This window comes from Sciurus vulgaris (genome assembly GCF_902686455.1).
Source record: "Sciurus vulgaris genome assembly, chromosome: 10".
NCBI lineage: Eukaryota > Metazoa > Chordata > Mammalia > Rodentia > Sciuridae > Sciurus > Sciurus vulgaris.
Genome location: NC_136470.1, coordinates 68,893,586 through 68,901,924, shown reverse-complemented (window position 1 = coordinate 68,901,924; position 8,339 = coordinate 68,893,586). Strand labels below are relative to the sequence as shown.

General features: G+C 35.0%; 1 pseudogene across 1 annotated transcript; it reads right to left on the bottom strand.

Moving 5' to 3' along the window:
- Window positions 1-4,119: 4,119 nt before the first annotated feature.
- LOC306637832 (TBCC domain-containing protein 1-like) lies at window positions 4,120-5,841 on the bottom strand (annotated as a pseudogene). Its single transcript has one exon. The product of its transcript is annotated as a TBCC domain-containing protein 1-like (transcript).
- Between the last annotated feature and the right edge of the window lie 2,498 nt (window positions 5,842-8,339).

Here is an 8,339-nt window from a genome sequence, read left to right as displayed (position 1 = left end):
TTGTGGGAATTCAGGTCTCTCTTTAAGACAGCCAGAGGAGAAAGAGGAAGGTATGATCAGTGATGAAAATGTAAATCCATAGACATAATTTTCAAGTGAAGCAGGCTTTGAAAAATATCTGCTGGAAGCATGAGAACTTGTTTTCATTTCATTTTATTTTTTTTTCATGTGACACAAAACAACCATATTTTAATATCAACAGATTCTTTCAAATGAGATTTTAGGAAAGGAATGAAATCATTCAAATACTGAATTCAGAGGTATTTATTTGAAACTTCCTAAAATTTCCCAAAATTACTATAAAAGTTGACCATAAATTAGTTTAAAACTAAAGGCACCCGTGTATTTATTAAATAATGTTAACATATTTATTTATTTGTGGTCTGTTATTTCTAGTCTGCTTCCTTGTGCACAAATCTGACATCTTTCCATCTCCTACAAGCAAATTTTCAGACCATACTAAGTTAGAAAGTCCTTCATTTTCCCCTTTTCAGTTTTCCACCCCTCTCAACTCCTTCTTCATGATTCTATAAAGGTTTGAAGTCAATTTCTCCTTCTTTCTCTTTCCTGGACCACATGTTTTGTGTACTGCTTTTATTGGATGGAATTTCTCAATGTAGTATTTGAGAAGTTATATAACACTGACTTCTCATATTTCAGGGACCCGAAGAGGATATTTATCCTAGATTTTGGGGACAGGTCTTTATAAACTTCTTTCTTCTCTTCTCATGCTAAATTTCATTTTATTATTATTATTATTATTATTAATTAGATTTTCCAGGAACTTTTTTATACTTTGTTTTCAAATGATCACATTTCAACTATTCTGTCCAGACACCCTCATAAATAGTTGTATACTTGTCAGAATGAATGTCTCCTTTTAGATAAGCAGTGTGTTTTCATCAGAACAATGAAATCTTTTATCTGTTCAATTCTACTCATCCCTTTGATTTAACAACTTCCTGCAAAGTTCTCCTGCCTAGATCTCCAAGTATTTCATAAATCTCTCGTAGGACAACTTTATTTTGGTCTTTCCACATCTTGCTCAAAATTTCTAAGTGGCACTCCATTATCCCTGTAGAAAATGCCAGCTCCTAACCATGTTTCTCAACAATACTTGCCATGCCTCAGCCCTGCCTCTGTTCCTCCAGGGAGACAGGGAGGCAGGCTAGCCAACTGCCCTCTACACCCAGAATGAGGTCAGCCCCTTGAGTCCTCATTGTGCCTTTCTTGGACTTTTGTCTTCCTATCCACACCTGTTCCTCCATTAAAGGAGGTCCTCAACCATCCCCCAAAGAATCCTTAAAATCCTCTCCCTAAGGAAATGTCATCGTTTGAAAATAAAGAATAGAAGAGCACCTGGAAAATCTAATTCATAAAAATTAGAAAGTAAGACCAAAATTTGACATGAGAAAAGAAGTTTAAAAAGACACTTTTAAAATCAGAAAATATTACTGTGTATCAAATAATGCAAATACATTTGAGAATATAAATGCTATGATTAATATTTCAAATATGCTAATTATTAATATCATCCTGGAGCCAGGCACATGACTGTAATCCCAGAAGCTTGGGAGGCTGAAGCAAGAGGATGGCAAGTTCAAATCCAGCCTCAGCAATTTACTGAGAATGTATCTCAAAACAAAAAAAAAATTAAAAATGACTAGGCACATACATATGTGACTAAGTGTGCCTGGGTTCAATAGCTGGCACACACACACAAAATTATCCAAGAGAAAGTTCAAACCCAATAAAAGTTTCAATTAAAATGTTGAAATTTGTCATAGAAATATATTTTTAAAAATCTAGGTTTTAATGTCTAAAATTTTTTTTTTCAAAATTTAGGAAACTAAATTTATAAAATGGGTAAAGTTACTGATTTCATGTAGTAATATTGTCAGATTCAGATTGTAAAACTTGACAATGGCAGTAGAAGTAAAATAAGAAATACATAAACAGAACAGATTTTTGTGTTTTTGTCTTTATCTAAGTAAAATATCATTCACGCAAAAGGAAAATCCTAAATACCTATGAGTAATTCAATCCAAATATACTTTGAATATAATATGAAAATACAATGTAGGATTATCTACCATTATAATATAATAGTTAATTAATATTAGGAAATTTATTTATCAAGTGACAAGAGGGAAAAATGATTATCTCATGAAATATTAAATACACTTCGAATTCCATTCAACACTCACTCTATTACAACTCAGAGATCATTTCTAACATGTTGAATGACCTCCAACATTACACTTAATGGCTAGAAATGGTCCCGCTTTGGTCAAGAACAAGATAAAGTTATTTATTCTAAAAGTTCCTTCCAATAAGAAAAGATGAAACTTTAGGGAAAATGAGGCTAAATTATTGGAATAGAAAATACATTTAGCAGTTTTAAAATATTTCATTTTATTCTGAGGAAAAATATGAATTTAAAAATTTTATAAGAATTGATGTTTTACAGAGTGACTGGACACAAAATAACTTTATGAATACAAAAAACTCTTCTATAGACCAGCACTAGTTCCCTAAAAGATGTGAGAAAAATAATTCCATTCACGATTTCAATAGTTCAGTGTTAGGGTTGGGGATGTAGCTCAGTGGTAGATTGCTTGTCTAGCATGTGCAAGATCCTAGGTTTGAATTACAGCACTACTAAAACTAAAAGGACTGCTTACTACATACTACTAAAATGACTAGGAATGATTTTGATAAAGTGAATAGGATGTTATGAAAAAATGATGAAAATAAATTTCTGAATAAGAAGTCTTTATTTTAAGAAATTAATATGTCTCCAATTAATGCATTGATATAAAGTAATATTTATAAAAACAAGTGATTCTAATTGTTTGTAGTTACTGTGTTTTATAGGGTTGCTGTGAACACTGAATTAGTGAATGCTGAATCATTGCTCTTAGGATTAGGTTCCTAGAACCCTCTCATCATAATATTTGAATCAACTGATCAGTAATAACAATGCATGTTTATGTGTAAGGACCCCTTATTTCATATATACAGTTGATTTGTCAACAACCCACATTCAACAGTGCTACCAGTGATAACTGAACTAAGGTTATCTAACATATGTCTTTCTTCCTTAAGGCACATCACACTTCAATGCACTAAGAAAACATCCCATAGCACCCCAGCATTGCACCCAAGGGCCATTTGAAATAGCAAATTCAATGAAAAACACCAAAAATCTGGAAAACGTGTTACTAGATAGAACTCCCTCCCAAAAGAGACACTTGTTTATAGTGCATAAGTTTTAGACAAGAAAGCATTGTTAATATCTTTTTTGACATGTGTTTTGGGTGACTCAGATTTTTTTGCTGTTTTACTTATGTCTGAAAATGACCAAGAACATATTGAGTTGGGGGTTGTAAATGAATATTAGGAAATAGGTAAATTTGGCATTTCAGGTAAAGAGGATCACCTGCTTTATATCTATCTATCTATATCTATATATATTTGGAAAGGAAACATTAATTGTACTTGGGATTAAGGGCTCAGTTCTTTGGGCATTAAGGACATGATATAGTTGTTTTTGTTTTGTTTTGTTTGTTTTTTACTTTTCAACTTGTTTATTGAAAATTTGAAACAGAAAATGAAACATAAAAATTTTTACACAAGTTAATTAGGTTTCATACTTTAAGGACTAAAATATCTTTGTATAAAACTGTTTTAGTTACACACCAACAAATCATAATTTTATTCCAAATATTTTTTAAAAGGAATAGAAATTGCCTTTTAAATAGTTACAAAGAACTATAAAATAAACTCTTTAACTCTAGAAAGGATCAAACCCTTTCATCATACAAATTAAAATATGAAATCACTTGTAAACCTATGATCACTTAAATATCACACACACACACACACACACACACACCCATAAAATGGGACTGCCTTCATCAACATGTTCGCATCACAAACATGAATCTTCTGATGTTCTATAAACAATGTGTTTACATGAAAGTCAGAAGTTTAGCTAAGATTCAACCTAAACAGTTATAAATGAGTATGAATGGAAATCAAGGAAAGGTCTTAAATAGGAAAAAACAATCCTCAAAGTCTCTTAAGCAGCAAGGTGCTCTCCCAATTTTGTTTTAAGATGGGATCCATCCACCATTCATTCTTGTGTTTCCAGGGCCCAGTTTTTGGATATAGGAACCCTATCCTGCTGCTTGTTTGGATCCTGCTGTAGGGAGTACAAGTCTGTCCAGCTGTTGGTGATGTCCTGTATTAATCAACCACTCATAAAACTTGTATCCACAAGTACCTGTAACTGCTTCCTTTGATCCTTCATCAAATGAACCTTTTTCACAGCTTTTTGCCAGATCTGGATCTTCTGTTCTCTTTGACCCAGTGCTTTCTGATATGCAGATGGAAGACCCCCAGGTATCTCTGTTGTATCCCCTTCCATTTTGAAGGGAATGATAAATATATGGAATTCAGAAGGTGGTAAGAACTAGAACACACTTGGGTTGTTGTTCTCTCTACATACAACCAGTAGATTATTCCAATAATTAGGCACTGTAGCAAGGCCTGTCCTGGCCATATGATCCTCTAGCATTGAGTAGTGGGTACGAAAGGGGCCAAAGTTACTCTCTGGTTCCAAGAGAAAATAAGTGGGTGTGTAGGCATCAGAAGGTGAAAGATGCACTCTGTGGTTGAAGAGATGGACAAACTCTGGCAAATAGCAATGACTTTAATGTTGTCACAGGTGTGGAGGTGAACAGCAGTCTCTATAGGGCTCAAGAAAAAGCTGCTATTCCTGCACTTCTCAATTGTAACAGATCACAAGGTAGAGAGAAGATATATAAAAGATTTCATTGCAGCTGTGAATCTTGACATGTGCCCCCACCAGTGTGTCTGAGCTCTTGGCCAATGTCTGCTTGTAAACCTTGCTCTTCACCACCATGCTGTGTATTCTAGGGGCCAAGTATTACAAGCAATCTTAGTTCTTTCGGTGAGCCTGAGCCAATATTTTTCCTGACTTGAGGTATGCAAATGTACCAGATGGATTCCCAGTTAAACAGGCTTTCAACCAGACTTCCACTTTATAGAAAAAAAAAAGTCTTGGAGATCTTTGAGAAGCCCCTGTCTGCATGAGTGGTTGCCACAATGCAAGTTCATGAAGTAGATAGATCTTCCTGACTGTACACTGTGCCTTCATTAAGAAAGTGGGGCACCATAACAGCTTCTCCAGAGACTAGACTACTATGAGTTGAATGAAATGATGCAGTGGGTTGTTCTGGATCTAAAAGCAGTTCAAGGAGATCTGACAGATGACCAGAGACAAAAGCTTAGTGACTATAATCATTCCAGTTCATATTATGACAGTTGGATTTTTCTGACAGGTCAGGTGGCTGAGATCGGCTTCTGGGACTAGGCCATTCTTGTCCAATCAAAGATGTCTTCAGGGAAACCTTATTTAACTGTTGTATGTATAAAAACAGCAGAAGCTATAGAGTGTCCACTGAAAGCTGATGTTTCTACTTTTCAACTTCATCTTCAGACATGCAGTTGAAGAGGTTGTCAGACCACTGCAGGTGCTCCTCAGGTGTCCTCACAGAAAGACTATCTAATATTTCAAAGTAAAGCCATGCCAGATCCTTAGCCAACTGTAGTTTCCACATGCAATGTGCCTCCGTGTAGACCAGTAGAGTCATGGGTAAGATCCCTCTGTAGCCTGGGTTTGAGCATAGGTGGCTATTTTCCTGAGATAATGAAGACTGAACTTGGATGGAGAAGGGCTCTGCAAGGCACCCACTATAAAGGGTCTGCTTTTACCCAGAGAACCCCTGATGGATCCATATTATCTCTAAGAGCATCTGGATGAAAAGGCTTCTTTGCATACCTGCAAAAGCAGGAAAATGTTCAGTTGTCCATGTGACCTACCTGCCTGTTATCCTCCACTGCCCACCCCATGATAATTTAATTGGAAACCTATAAAATCAAGTGGACAATCACCAATTTAGTGCATTTTTTTTAATCTTTGAGGTAGTATGAGTACTTATGAAAAAACCTCAACGTATGTAAATGTGCTCTAAAGAAGACAATAATAGCAAATATCAGATAGGGTTAAAGGGTAAGTACTATATTTTTAATGTGCAAAAACCTTTCAGAAATAAATAGGAGCAGTAATACTCATAAAAGAGAAAATCAGAGGTGTGAAATTCAAGGAGCAACTAAAATGAAAAAGTCACAATGTTTAACTTTCCTAATAAGCACATATACAAATTTGAACAAAAACATGACATCATTTGTTTTCAAAATAATAGAAATAAAAAGGACATTAGAGAATGTCAATGAGAGTATCAGAACCAATAATGCTCAATTATAGGTAGGTCTCTGTAGCTGGATGGCCTGACTTCAAATCCTAGCATTGTTACTAGCTATGTAAACTTGTGTAAACTAGGTAATCCCTCAGTGTCTCACAATCTTCATAAATAAATAAGGTTAATAATATACATACTTTATAGGAGAGAATTAAATGAGTTAGTAAATACATGTATAGAAAGCACTTATAACAGGATCTGAGGCATACAGTCAGCTAACATTAAATGGGAGCACATGTTAGTGTTGAGCTTAGAAAACCATATCCCACAATATGGTGCTTTGATGTGCTAAGCACTTTCAATGAAAGTATATTGGAAGGCATTAGAAGCTGCCTTAGAGTCAAGAGCTCTCTGGGCTGGAGATGGAACTCAGTAGTGGTAGAACACTTACCTAGTATGACCCAGGCTCTGAATTCAATCCCCAGCACTGCAAAGGAAAACAAACAAACAGACAAACAAAAACTAGCTTCCCTTATTTCTACCCCACCTCCCACCTGGACCCTATTCAAACACAGGGTCAGAGAGTCTTAAGTCTCCTTATTTGACTGAAGTAAGTTCTGCCAAAAGCAATGTAATTGTCCTGGACTCCCTCTCTAAAATCTTATTGACCAGGGAAGATTAACTCGGAAGACTAAAATGTCTCCACCTATTACACCAAAAATACCATGTGTGCATCTGAGGACTCATCTGAGAGATTTTATCAGCATAAGATAGCCTTCCTTCCTGCCACCCTGGCCTTCCCCTAGCTTATTCCCATCTCTCCCAAATCTCAGAGGATCTTCATTCCTGAACATTGTTTATTCTTTAGACCCTTTCATACCCGCCCCCACAAAAAAATTTACTACTGCACTAATCCCTCCATTTCTATCTCCCCTATGAAGTGGGTAAGTTTCAACCATCTGGCCCTTGTTTGAGTTTCATACTCAGTTTGGCTCCTGTGTATATGTGTACATTAATAGATTTTTATCCTTTTCTCATGTTAATCTATCTACTGTTCCTTTATTTTAACAGACTTGGACTTTCAGAGAAGGAGTTGAAATTCTTTTCTCTCCTGCATTAGTTCATTTTTGGGGAAATTAATCTATCAATTTTCATCAAGAGTCCTTGAACTTTCAACATAGTGATTTCACGTCTTGGAAACTATTTTCTTTAGAAATGCCAGCTTTTTTTTTTTTTTTTTTTTTTTTTTTTTTTTGCACTAGGTGGTCCTCGTATCATTTATAAATGTGAACAATTGGAAGCATTTCAAATATCCGGCCCCCAAAAGACAGTTAAGTATAGAAATCATGGATTGATAAACTAAATTTCACTTAAAAGTTATACTGTCTGGTCATTAAAAATGATGTCCAGGAATGTTTAATTACATAAGAGCATTCATGCCACTGTTAAGAGATTAAAGCAAGGTGCAGAATCACTGTGCAATATGATTCTGATTTCTCTGTCGACTTTGTAAAGTACGTCCTCCACTGTTAAAATCTGTCACAACCTTTTGCTTCCTAGCATGCATTACAAACTGCAAGTGTTGGTTTATTTATTTATTTATTTTGTTTCTCCTAATAGAATGTAAACTGCAGAAGGGTATTTACCCTATCACTTCATCAGAAGTCTCCATTTCATAATGAGTGAAATAGTTCTCATTGTACAGTAGATATCCAAATGAATAATTGTTTCATGGGTGAAAGTATAAATACATGATTTTGTTAATACACAGACAGAATTACTTTTAAAATTTTGAAATAACTAAAACAGTAACATAGACTTTTTGTATGTATGTGAAATTTTTGAATTTTCTTGAGTCCAAATTATATTGACAAGCACACACCTGCACACACACACAATCATGAAAGACATATGCACACATTTCTTTAGTAGGTATCTTCTCCAACCAAAGTTGGTTTAAATTTCTCTATAATTCCCTGTATCTTTTCTGTGTATGTTACTAGGTTTCATGCTGTCCTTTTTATTTTAGGCTAACACTGTCATTTTGAT